We start from the raw sequence: 13,070 nt of genomic DNA, 5'->3' as shown, positions 1-13,070 counted from the left end.
ATTTCCTGTGCTCCTGCCTAGAATGTTCTTTTCTCTAGGATTCATTTATTAACATCATTCATGTCTCTGCTCAAATATCCCCAGTCCAAAAAGCACTCCCATAGTGATTACTGAATAACTAACAGCTGTCAGCCCTTCAAGGTCAGCCTCAGATGCTGACAGCTGCCTTGCCTGCATTCACACCACTTGCAGGGCAGTGTGCACCTGCTGAACGGACACAATGAGGTACAAAGGCCCAGCCATCTCAGCCTGATGCAGGATACTCTCACAAGCAACACTCACTCCAGATCTCTCCCACTGGGTAACTGAGGCTCTGTGGGACTTGCACTGCATTCCAACTTCTTCTTCTGCCCAACTCTGCTTCCACCCCCTTCCTCTCAAATGTATTGATTCAAGTAAACATCGACGTGAATAACCACTCTATCTACTCCATCCCAGAATGTGAACCAGAAACAGGATGCTATAGCAGTCTACGGTAAGCAGGGAAATTTCTTGGCATGCTCTTGTATATTATCTGAAATCCAAACAAGTTTTATACTCTACTTCATCTCATACGATAAAATCTATAAGACAAATATGTACCTCGTAAATATATACACTTATGTATCCATAAAAATAAGAAACCGAAAAAACTGAAGAAAAAAAAGAAAGAAAAATATGCAAGTGTTTTCTCCTCGCAGTGAAATAAAAATTACTCATCAGGTAGACATACTATAGTGACCTGATGACTGAATAGCGCTAAACATAAAGTATTTTGGTAAGCATGGTCATACAACATACTAATTTGTTTATAACTCTTCCTTATTATCTGTGAATAGTTAAAAATACCCCACTAAAACCTTCTGCTTCATCATTGAATGCTTATGCTTCTCAGTGAAAAAGAATAGGCTTTTAAAAATATTAAAACAATCTCCTAGAACACCAACTTTCAATAAGCAAATTATACTGCAAGTTAGATTATGTCGAAAGTTAATTTTTTTTTTTTTTTTTAGACCGAGTCTCCCTCTGTCGCCCAGGCTGGAGTGCAGTGGCGTGATCTGAGTTCACTGCAACCTCCGCCTCCCAGGTTCAAGCAATTCTCCTGCCTCAGCCTCCCGAGTAGATGGAATTACAGGCATGCGCCCCAACACCCAGTGAATTTTTTTTGTATTTTTAGTAGAGACAGGGTTTCACCTTATTGGACAGGCTGGTCTTCAACTGCTGACCTTGTGATCTGCCTGCCTCGGCCTCCCAAAGTGCTGGGATAACAGGCGTGAGTCACCATGCCCGGCCTGAAAGTTAATTTTATCCCAAATCTCTATAAGGTCCAAATTATGATGTGATTTAATGCTACATAAAATAGCTTTACAGGCTATTTAATAACTCCTTCTTAAGACAATATACACCTACTGATTTTTTTTTTTTTTTGGAAAGAGAGTCTCAGTCTGCTACCCAGGCTGGAGTGCAGTGGCACAATGTCGGCTCACTGCAACGTCCACCTTCTGGGTTCAAGCAATTCTTGTGTCTCAGCCTCCCAAGTAGCTGGGATTATAGGCACGAGCCACTATGCCTGGCTAATTTTTTGCATTTTAATAGAGACCGGATTTCGCCAAATTGACCAGGCTAGTCTGGAACCCCGACCTCAGGTAATCCGCCCGCCTTGGCCTCCCAAAGTGCCGGGATTACAGGCATAAGCCACCGTGCCCGGCCTATACAACTATTGTTGTTCTCCAACATTTAAAAAATAAAAGCATGAGGCCAGGCGCGATAGTTCATGCCTGTAATCTCAGCACTTCGGGAGGCCAAGGCAGGTAGGTTACTTGAGGTCAGGAGTTCAAGACCAGCCTGGCCAACATGGTAAAATCCCGTCTCTATCAAAAAATACAAAAATTAGCCAGGTGTGGTGACGCAAAACTGTAGTCTCAGCTACTTGGGAGGCTGGGGGAGGAGAATTGCTTGAACTTGGGAGGTGGAGGTTTCAGTGACCGGAGATTGCGCCACTGCACTCCAGCCTGGGTGACAGAGTAAGAGTCTCAAAAGTAAATAAATAAATAAATAAATAAATAAATAAATAAAAGCAGCAATACTTATTACATACTTTCATGAAAGCAGTGTGTTATGCACAGATGCACTCATAGAAAAATCAAATCAATGATTATATTAAAATGTTGCCTTTAGCTGTTATGACTTCAACCTTGTTTAAGGATAAAAAGTTAACGTAACTTACAACTAAGATTCTTTGGTTACAAATTATAGGAGTGCCCCTCTCCACCCCATTTGTGAAAGATTTAAACAAAAACAAAAACCCTATGGTAGAAGAAGAAAAATCCAGAAAGGCAGCATAGGCAACCCGTCTGAGTTAATGAGTCATCAGTCTCTCCCCAACAAGCACTGCAGAACACTGCAGTGGCAAATAACACCAGAGGAAAAAATTTTTTTCTATAAGGTCCACTCCAAATTGCTGCTGGTTAATGCAACTGGTAATTTCATTATTTCAGAAATTATTCTTTTTACTACCAGAGTCTTGGATGATATGGCTGCTGGGGGCAAAGAAGAGGTGATACATAAAAGTTAAACACTAAATTCCAAGGTAATATGTACTCACATACAAAATCCTGGGGCGCTTCATTGATAATGATGCATTATTTTGATGTAACACTTGTTACATTAGAGTGTAATGAAAAAATACATTCTATTTAATTGATTAAAGACTATCTCTGGAAATCATAGATTTTTAAAAATAGGTTCAGAAGAATCTAATGGATCATAACCACTTATTTTCACACACTGTTAATCTTTTTAGAGAAAGGTGTCTTAAATCTGTTTAATTTTTTTTTTTTTGAGCTCTGTCGCCCGGGCTGGAGTGCAGTAGCCAGATCTCAGCTCACTGCAAGCTCCGCCTCCTGGGTTCACGCCATTCTCCTGCCTCAGCCTCCCGATGTTTAATATTTTTATGTTTGGTCAGAAAGTTATAGAACAGGTAGAATTCCAGCAAATAACATTACCTTATCATATTTTTAGAGTATCGTACTAGTCATTTTGTGACACTCTCTATTCATCTCCTTCAATCCACCTACCTAGCAACCCTATTAGAATGGCTTATGTGGCAGATTTATTTCACTATGTATATTTAGTTTCCCGATTTTTCCTTGCCAACCAAAAGCCAACTTTGTTCAAAATTTGGTAAGTCTATTACTGTAATTCCAGTTCCCTTGACTGCTTTGGAAATAAGCACATAATAAATGATGTTCTGACCAACAAGAATTAAGGCAAAATCTGTTGGAGACCTTCTGGAAATAATTTCTTTGTTCTTTTAAAAGATACAGGCAGCTGGGCGCCATGGCTGTAATCCTAGCACTTTGGGAGGTCAAGGTGGGTGGATCACCTGAGGTCAGGAGTTTGAGACCAGTCTGGCCAACATGGCGAAATCCCACCTCTACTAAAAATACAAAAATTAGCCAGGCATGGTGATATGCGCCTGTAATCCCAGCTACTTGGGAGGCCGAGGCAGGAGAATTGCGTGAACCTGGAAGGCGGAGGTTGTAGTGAGCCGAGATCACACCACTGCACTCCAGCCTGGGCAACAGAGTGAGACTCCATCTCCAAAAAAAAAAAAGATACAGGCTATTAGAAACAATATTCTCCTTTGGGATTTGGTCATCTGCCTGGGACATCTGGAACTGTGGCAGCCATATTAGGACCTTGAGGGAGCTAAGCAGGCAGCCCACCTTGCTAAGGATGACAAAATAGAAAGACAAAAGATATCTGAGTCCTTGTTGCCTTCATTGGCACACTCAATTAACCAACACAACAAGAAAGGACTTTCAAAAATAAATATTTTTATATTGTACATATTTCATAGTGCTTTTCTAAAAATAAATAAGCCAAAAGGTTAAGAACAAACATAAGGTCATCAGTGAAGTAGACCATAACAATTACTAAGGTGGACTACAATGAAATGTGTAGACAAAAGTAGGAATCAAAGAGTAAAGAAGAACAGCAAAGTCACAGCTGGCAAACTGGACTAACAATTAGGAAAAATTTATTCTTATTGGAATAAAATTATTTGAGGATACACACACACTCTTCTATTTCAACTGTGTATCAAAACAAATGCATTCCTGAAAAAGAAATAGTGACGATAAAAGCTAGTCTGGACACTTAAACTGGGAACGGAATTTAGATTGTGTCAGCTAAACATACTTAAGGTTTATCAACAAGCTTGTCCAGAAATGATTTTTATGTCACTTTTAGAAATAGATTCCTTTCCAGCCAGGCTCACATCTGTAATCCCAGCACTTTGGGAGGCAAAGGTGGGTGAATTATGAGATCAGGAGTTCAAGACCTGCCTGGCCAAGATGGTGAAACCCTCTCTACTAAAAATACAAAAAAATTAGCTGGGTGTGGTGGCAGGCACCTATAACCCCAGCTACTTGGGAAGCTGAGGAAGAGAGGAGGCGGAGGTTGCAGGGAGCTGAGATTGCGCCACTGTACTCTAGCCTGGGCAACAGAGCAAGACTCCATCTCAAAAAAAAAAAAAAGAAGAAGTAGATTCCTTTCCCTTCAAATTTTTGTAAATAAAATTGTGCGATATTAGGTGAAACAGTAACAAAATACTGTACTGAGTGTACAAGTTCCACAGTATCAATGTATAGGCTAGAAGCCTATGGTCAATGGTAAAACTGATGTACAGATTCAAGTATCCCTGCCCTCAAGGTGCATATTATATCATTTTCCTACTTCCTCCCTTTCATATGGCATAGTGTCTTACACAGCAGTAACTCAGTAAAATGTTCTGAGATTAAAAAGAGATAACATCAGGCTGGGCGTAGTGGCTTACACCTGTAATCTGAGCACTTTGGGAGGCTGAGGCAGGTGGATGAGGTCAGGAGTTGGAGATCAGTTTGGCCAACATGACAAAATCTGGTCTCTACTAAAAATACAAAAATTAGCTGGGCATGTGCCTGTAATCCCAGCTACTCAGGGGGCTGAGGCAGGAGAATTGCTTGAACCCAGGAAGCTGAGGTTGCAATGAGCCAAGATCACACCACTGCACTCCAGCCTGGGCACCACAGTAAGACTCCGTCTCAAAAAAAAAAAAAAAGACATAACATCAACTACTATTTGTTAAGTACATATCACACTCCAGGCTTTATGTTAAAAAAAGCAAACATCTCTTTAACTCTTAACAATAGTCCTATGAAATAGGTATTATTTAATTCAGAAATAGGGGACAAACTAAAGCCTGATGATGCCCAGATTTGGTCTGATCACAACACCTAGGCATTTAAGAAATAATTCAAAAGACCTTATTTAGACAGTTTTCACCTTTAGCTATTAGGATGGTGCAAAAGTAATTGCCGTTTTGCCATCAAAAGCAATGACAAAAACTGCAATTACTTTTGCACCAACTATACCATTTTTTAGAAAAGAAGGCCATGTGTCATGGACTAAATGTGTCCGCCCAAAATTCACATTTTAATTCCAACCCTCAACGTGATGGTATTAGGAAGTGGGGCCTTTGGAACATAATTAGGTCATGAAAGTGGAGCCCTCATGAATGGGATTAGTGCCCCTCTAAAGATGATCTCTGAGCTGGATGCAGTGGCTCATGCCTGTAATCTCAGCACTTTGGGAGGCTGAGGCAGGAGGACTGCATGAGTCCAGGTGTTTAAGAACAGAATAGGTAACATAGTGAGAACTTGTCCCTACAAAAAATTAAAAAATTGGCAGGGCGTGGTGGTGTGCGCCCACAGTTCCCGCTACTCAGGAGGTTGAAGTGGAGGACTGCTTGAGCCTGGGAGGTTGAAGCTGCACTAACCCGTGATCGCACTGCTGCACTCCAGCCTGGGTGACAGAGCGAAACTGTGTCTCAAGGGAAGCCAAAAAAAAAAAGAGAAAGAGAGAGAGAGAGAGAGAAAGGGAGAGATGATCTCTGCTCTCTATCATGTGAGGATACAAGAAGATATCCATCTACAAGCCAGAAGGAACAGGCTCTGACCAGACACAGGATCTATAGGCACCCTGACCTCAGACTTCTCACACTCTAGACCATGAGAAATGTTGCTGTTTAAGTCACATAGTCTATGGCCATTTGTTATAGCAATCAAACTAGACTTTTTTTGTATTACTTACTGACCCTATGTTAGAATGACAATGGATAAGATGCCGGCAAAAGGGAGAAGATGAAAAAAAGGTGACATAATGGGTCATTCACAAACTAAGGAGTAATTAGTAGAACAAGAATTGACTGTTCCTAAATTACCTATCTCCTTTTTTTTGAGATGGAGTCTTGCTCTATCACCCAGGCTGGAGTGCAGTGGTGCGATCTTGGCTCACTGCAACCTCCGCCTCCTGGGTTCATGTGATTCTCCTGTCTCAGTCTCTCGAGCAGCTGGGATTACAGGTGCGTGCCACCACACCTGTCTACCATTTTTTTTTTTTTTTTTGTATTTTTAGTACAGATGGGATTTCACCAAGTTGGCCAAGCTGGTCTCGAACTTCTGATCTCAAGTGATCTGCCCACCTTCGCCTCCCAAAGTGCTGGGATAATAGGCCGAGCCACCGCGTCTGGCCACCCATCTCTCTCTCTTTTTTGTTTTTTTGAGATGGAGTTTTGCTCTTGTTGCCCAGGCTGGAGTGCAAAGGCGCCGTCTCGGCTCACTGCAACCTCCACCTCCTGGTTTTAAGCTATTCTTCCTGCCTCAGCCTCCCAAGTAGCTGGGATTACATGCATGCGCCACCACGCCTGGCTAATTTTGTATTTTTAGTAGAGACGGGGTTTCACCACGTTGGTCAGGCTGGTCTTGAACTCCTGACCTCAGAGGATCTGCCCACCTCGGGCTCCCAAAGTGCTGGATGAGCCATTGCACCTGGCCCCATCTCTTACAGAACTAAGATTTTTAAAAAACGTAACACTGTATTTTGCTAATACCTAGCTTTATAACACAAACATAACTGACTATATTAGCCAAAAAAAAAGATAAAACATCAATGTGACTACAAAGTAAATGGACATATCTAAGAGGAAAATGGGCATATTTGAGGATAATCAGAATACTGATGCCCACAGACTCAATACAACTTTGCTACTATTAAAAATAGAGAACAGTAGTGGAAAATTTCTGGTCAATTATTTTAAGTTCAGAACAACAAAGCTACCTGAAACAGAATTAGGGTAAGAAATTACTGCTTTTTCTTGTTTTAATTAAGACAAGGTCTGGGTCTGGCTCTATCACCTATGCTGAAGTACAGTGATGCAATCTCAGCTCACTGCAACCTCCACCTCCAGGGCTCAAGTGATCCCCCCACCTCCGTGCTGGGATTACAGGCATGAGCTACTGTGCCGGGCCTTATTTTTTTTATTTCTTAAACTTGATAAACTAAAGGGAGAAAAGTAATTGTAAAGCTTACCTTAATATCCCACATTTGAATTTTTAGGAAAATTTCCTGATTTCAGGTTACAAAGAAAAAACAAGACACCAAAGAAGATCCTATCGATTTACAGCTTAACCTATGATGTAAACAGCCAAGAAGACAGCCAACAATATAAATAGTAAAGAAAGCATTTGTTACACACCTTTCTTTAAAATCTGCTTTCAGAAGCAATATGCTTATAATTTTAAAAATACCTAATGAAAGGTCTCACCACTTGAATGTGATTGACTTTATTATTCCCCCACAATTTTTTTACATAATTGTAATCAATACTAGAATACAATTATTTTACTTCAATTTTTCTATGGCTACACAGTCTTTGTGTCATCTTAAACCGTATACCATTCCATTAAATAGATACCATACTTTATCTAATAATAACTCTCTATTGCATATCAAGACTGCTTCCTATCTTGAGCTGTTTTTAACATTTTGCTAACACACTTTTTCTTTTTTTTCTTTTTCTTTTTGAGACGAGGTCTTGCGCTGTCCCGCAGGCAGGAGTACAGTGGTGCAATCAAGGCTCACTGTAACCTCAATCTCTTGGGTTGAAGCAGTCCTCCTGCCTCAGCTTCCCTTGCTGGGACCACAGGCATGTACCACCACGCCAGCTAACTTTTTGATTTTTATGTAAAGATGAAGTCTCACTCTGTTACCCAGGCTGCTCTTGAACTCCTGGGCTCAAGTGATCCTCCCGCTTCAGCCTCCCAAAGTGCTGGGATTATAGGCATGAGCCACTGCACCCAGCCCTTCCATTTATTCTTATAGAGTAACTCTCTAATGATTTGCTGCTTTAAATCAACAGTGGTCCAAAGTATTAGATAATAATTTTTAATTGTGCATAAATTGAGTCCTAAGACTGTATGAAGGTCTTTTGCCATGTGCAGAAGCTTTAAGACTGTCATTATACCAGTTCAGAGATCTTTTGTTCTCCTGTTTCTTAGGTCTTCACTTTATTTCTATTTCTATTGAAGTTGGCAAGTTTGACTTCTCGTGTATATAAATATTGTACTGTAATTAGTACTGTAATTAGATCCGAGACGGGCGGATCAAGAGGTCAGGAGATCGAGACCATCCTGGCTAACACGGCGAAACCCAATCTCTACCAAAAATACAAAAAAATTAGCCAGGCGTGATGGCGGATGTCTGTAGTCCCAGCTACTCGGGAGGCTGAGGCAGAAGAATGGTGAACCCGGGAGGCAGAGGTTGCAGTGAGCCGAGACCGCGCCACTGCACTCCAGCCTGGAGACAGAGCGAGACTTCAACTCAAAGGTGAAAAGGAAAGATATGTGAATTGACTAATGGTAATAAGAATGACCCATAACCATCAAGAAGAGGTCAATTTGGATTTATTATTTTGTAGGAAACATGGGGAAAAAATTGGCAATATGCAACTCAGTCCTTAAAGATGTTCAAGCCTTTTGATCCAAAAATTTTATTTCTGGGAATATATTTGGCATGTGGATAAGGACTTATTTATATACATGTTTACTGTTATACTGCAATATTAGAAAAACCTTTAAAATCCAATGACAACAAAATGTAGTATTAAATTATCTGAAATCCTACAGTATTCCCCCCAACACAAAATGTACTTAATAATGAAATTTCTTATGTTAAATAGTCTACAATTCCAAGTTTATAGTGCCAAGGACTGTCATCAGCAAATTCTCTTCTGGAATCATCAACCTTCATGGCGTATTAGCATTGCAATGACTGGCTTTTGGATAGGCTTTTGTCAGATTAACTGCCTATGAAATGACTTTACCAATTTTTTTCTTTTTTTTTTTTTTTTTTTGAGATGGAGTTTCATTCTTGTTGCCCAAGATGGAATGCAATGGTGTGATCTCGACTCACTGCAACCTCCACGTCCCGGGTTCTTGCGATTCTCTTGCCTCAGCCTCCCAAGTAGCTGGGATTACAGGCATGCGCCACTACGTCTGGCTAATTTTGTATTTTTAGTAGAGACAGGGTTTCTCCATGTTGGCCAGGCTTGTCTCAAACTCCTGACCTCAGGTGATCCGCCCGCTACGGCCTCCGAAAGTGCTGGGATTACAAGCATGAGCCACCGCCCCAGGCCGACTTTACCAATTTTTTTAAAATTCAGGCAATCATGCAGGAAAATTATCACCTTCAAAAGAAGTCAAACTAGAAACTGTATAACTACTTTAAAAAGGTAATTGCTTAAAAAACTTACAAACTTTTTTCTTTTTTTTGAGACGGAGTTTTGCTCTTGTTGCCCAGGCTGGAGTGCAATGGCGCAATCTCGGCTCACTGCAACCTCCGCCTCCCGGGTTCAAGCAGTTCTCCTGCCTCAGCCTCCAGAGTAGCTGGGATTACAGGCATGTACCTCCATGCCTGGCTAATTTTGTATTTTTAGTAGCGTCAGGGTTTCTCCATGTTGGTCAGGCCGGTCTTGAACTCCCAACCTCAGGTGATCTACCCGCCTCGGCCTCCCAAAGTGCTGGGATTACACGTGTGAGCCACCACGCCCAGCCGAAACTTATTTTTAAAACTTTACAATTACCATATTACTCTTGTTACTGAGCAAATTTTGATGGCTTTGCCAAAAAAAAAAAAAAACATGAGTAGCTAAACTAGCCAAATATAAGCAATGTAGGCATTTGAGACTGACGCACATACAAGGAACAAAAATGAGACAGCATCAAAACTAAAACCGTTCTACCAACTGCTATTACACTTATATTATAAAATGATGCTGTCCAGGTACGGTGGCTCACACCTGTATTCTCAGCTACTTGGGAGGCTGAAGCGGGAGGATCGCGCTTGAGCCCAGCAGTTCAAGACCAGTTTGAACAACATAAGGAGACCCTGTCTCAAAAAAAAAAAAAAAGAAAGAAAGAAAAGAAAAGAAAAGCCGGGCGCGGTGGCTCAAGCCTGTAATCCCAGCACTTTGGGAGGCCGAGACGGGCGGATCACGAGGTCAGGAGATCGAGACCATCCTGGCGAACACGGTGAAACCCCGTCTCTACTAAAAAATACAAAAAACTAGCCGGGCGAGGTGGCAGGCGCCTGTAGTCCCAGCTACTCGGAGGCTGAGGCAGGAGAATGGCATAAACCCGGGAGGCGGAGCTTGCAGTGAGCTGAGAACCGGCCACTGCACTCCAGCACTCCAGCCCGGGCAACAGAGCGAGACTCCCTCTCAAAAAAAAAAAAAAAAAAAAGATGATATCTACATTTAAATGAATCCATCCTATCATTTATTTAATGGCTGGAATAGAAGAGGACAAAGGTTCATAAACTGTGCTCAGGTATATCAACCCAATGTTTACAAGAGAGTGTCATATAAATAGGTTCGCATTTAATTCAGGAATTCATAAAATCTCTGCAATAAAAATATATCCTAAAGCACAAAGGATAAGAGGAAAAGAATACTGCCTAAGATAGGTGAAAAAACACCTCACAATGTGGATTTAAATAATGACTATAGTCAAAAGTCCAGACATTCTCAATTCAGAGGACAAGAAATTTGTGTTTCTAACAGTTTACCTAGTATACTATGATTAACAACCAGGGTTTATTTAACTAAATTAGTTGTGGGGAGAGGAGAGGTTTTAAATAGTATGGTTTACTAAGAAATTAACTGCCTGCTCCGTGGTATGTGCTCAAGGTCTTTAATATTGCTCCTTAGTAGCACTTACTACTCTTGTGATTAAAAAATGTGAAAGAAGCTGTTCAATGTCTGTCTTCACTTCCAGACTGTAAATGCTAGAAAAACATGGACCATCTCTGCTTTGTTTATTGAGCACCCCAATTATCCAGTAAAGTACCTTGGCACATAGTAGGCAGTTACTAAATGTTGCTCAGTGACAGTACCAGCAAGGGTGTGAGGGGAAACAGAAACTCTCATCGTTGAGTGAAAACTGATAAAACCCTTTCAAAGTATGCTAAATACACATTTTGGCCTAATGCTTGATGGCCAAGATTTTTTAAATATTCACTTGAGGCCAAAGCTGAATCCAAATATTACCATCACAGAATGACCTTCTAAGATCAAAAATTATTGTCAAATATTCTTAAATATTAAGAAAATAATAAATTTGATTCAATTTATTAAGTTATAATTTTATTAATAATTTTAATGGTCATTTTGTTCAATCTTGTGAACAGTAGAACACATATAATTCTATAATGAATAGATAAAATTTAATCTCTATTAATCTGCCTAGTATTATTATTTAAAATTCTACAAAATTTATTAGCTCAAAAAGGCTCTACTCCAACACATAATATGGACAACTGGCTTTTGACAAAAGTGCAAAGGCAATTCAGTGGAGAAAGCATATTGTCTTTTCAACAAGTGGTGGTAAAACCAATGTATACACAAATGAAAAAAAAACAAACCCATAACTATATACAAAAATCTAAAAATGGATGGTAGGCCTAAATGTAAAACTTAAAACTATAAAACTTCCTTTGTGACCTTGGATTTGACATAACACTAAAAGCACCATCCACAAAAGAATAAAATGGTAAACTGGACTTCATGAAAATTTAAAATCTCTGCTCATCAAAAAACATTGTTAGAACAAAAAGACAAGGTAAAGACTGGGAGAAAATGTTTACAGACATAAACCTGACAAAGAACTTATATCCAGAATCCACAAATATCAAAACTCAGTAATAGGAAAACTCAATTAAAATAGGCAAAAGATTTGAACATTCACTTAACCAAAGAAGATAGATGGCAAAGTACATGAAAAGATGCTCAAGCTCATTAGTCACTAGGAAAATGCAAGTTAAAACCACAATGAAATGCCATTCCACAACTATCAGAATGGCTAAAAGTTTAAAAGACTGACAAAGGAAGTGTTGGTAAGGATGTAGAACAACTAACACTCTCATATATTGCTAGGAGAACTGTAAAATGGTACAACCACTTTGGAAAACATTTTGGCAGTTTCTTAGAAAGTTAAACTTACACGTACCATATGATTCAGCCATCCTACTCCTTGCTATTTCCCCATGAGAAAGCTTATGTCCAAAGACTTATATGAATGTTCACAGGAGCTTTATTCATAATGGCCAAAAAGTGGAAAGACAACACAAATATCCATCAATGGGTGAATGCATAAAGAAACTATGGTATATCCATAAAATGGAACAATAGTCAGCAAGGAAAAAATGAATCATCAATACACGTAATGCAAATTAACCTATAATGATAGAAAATAGATCAGTGGATGGCTAAGGAAGGGAGGTGAGGAGGTATGGAAGGACAAAAGAGGCACAGGGAAACTTCTTTTGGGTGTGATGGATATGTTCACTATATTGATTACAGTGTTGGCTTCACGTGTATATACATATATTAAAACTTATCCAACTGTATACTTTATGTGCAGATGTCAATTATATCTCAATAAAATTACTTTTTAAAAAGCACAAGTTATTGCCAGCATGACTCCTATAAAGGCATGCTTCCACAGAACATATACTCACTTTTGCTTTTATTTGTTGACTAATAGAATATTTATTTATTTATTTTTCTTTTTTAGAGACAGAATCTCACTCTATTGCCAGGCTGGAGTGCAGTGGGTGTGATCTCAGCTCACTGCAACCTCCGTCTCCCGGGTTCAAGTGATTCTCCTCCCTCAGCCTCCTGAGTAGCTGGGACTACAGGCGCACACCACCAT

The 13,070-nt window shown here is 40.0% G+C and overlaps 1 protein-coding gene across 1 annotated transcript in view; it reads right to left on the bottom strand.

The window, feature by feature from the left end:
- Positions 1-13,070, bottom strand: part of ATP6V1A (ATPase H+ transporting V1 subunit A) — a 64,216-nt gene that overhangs the window by 38,143 nt on the left and 13,003 nt on the right. The gene's annotated exons all lie outside the window — the stretch shown is intronic.

Source organism: Rhinopithecus roxellana, chromosome 1 (genome assembly GCF_007565055.1).
Source record: "Rhinopithecus roxellana isolate Shanxi Qingling chromosome 1, ASM756505v1, whole genome shotgun sequence".
Lineage (NCBI taxonomy): Eukaryota > Metazoa > Chordata > Mammalia > Primates > Cercopithecidae > Rhinopithecus > Rhinopithecus roxellana.
Note: the sequence above shows the minus strand (reverse complement) of the source record. Positions and strands in the feature narration are given on the sequence as shown.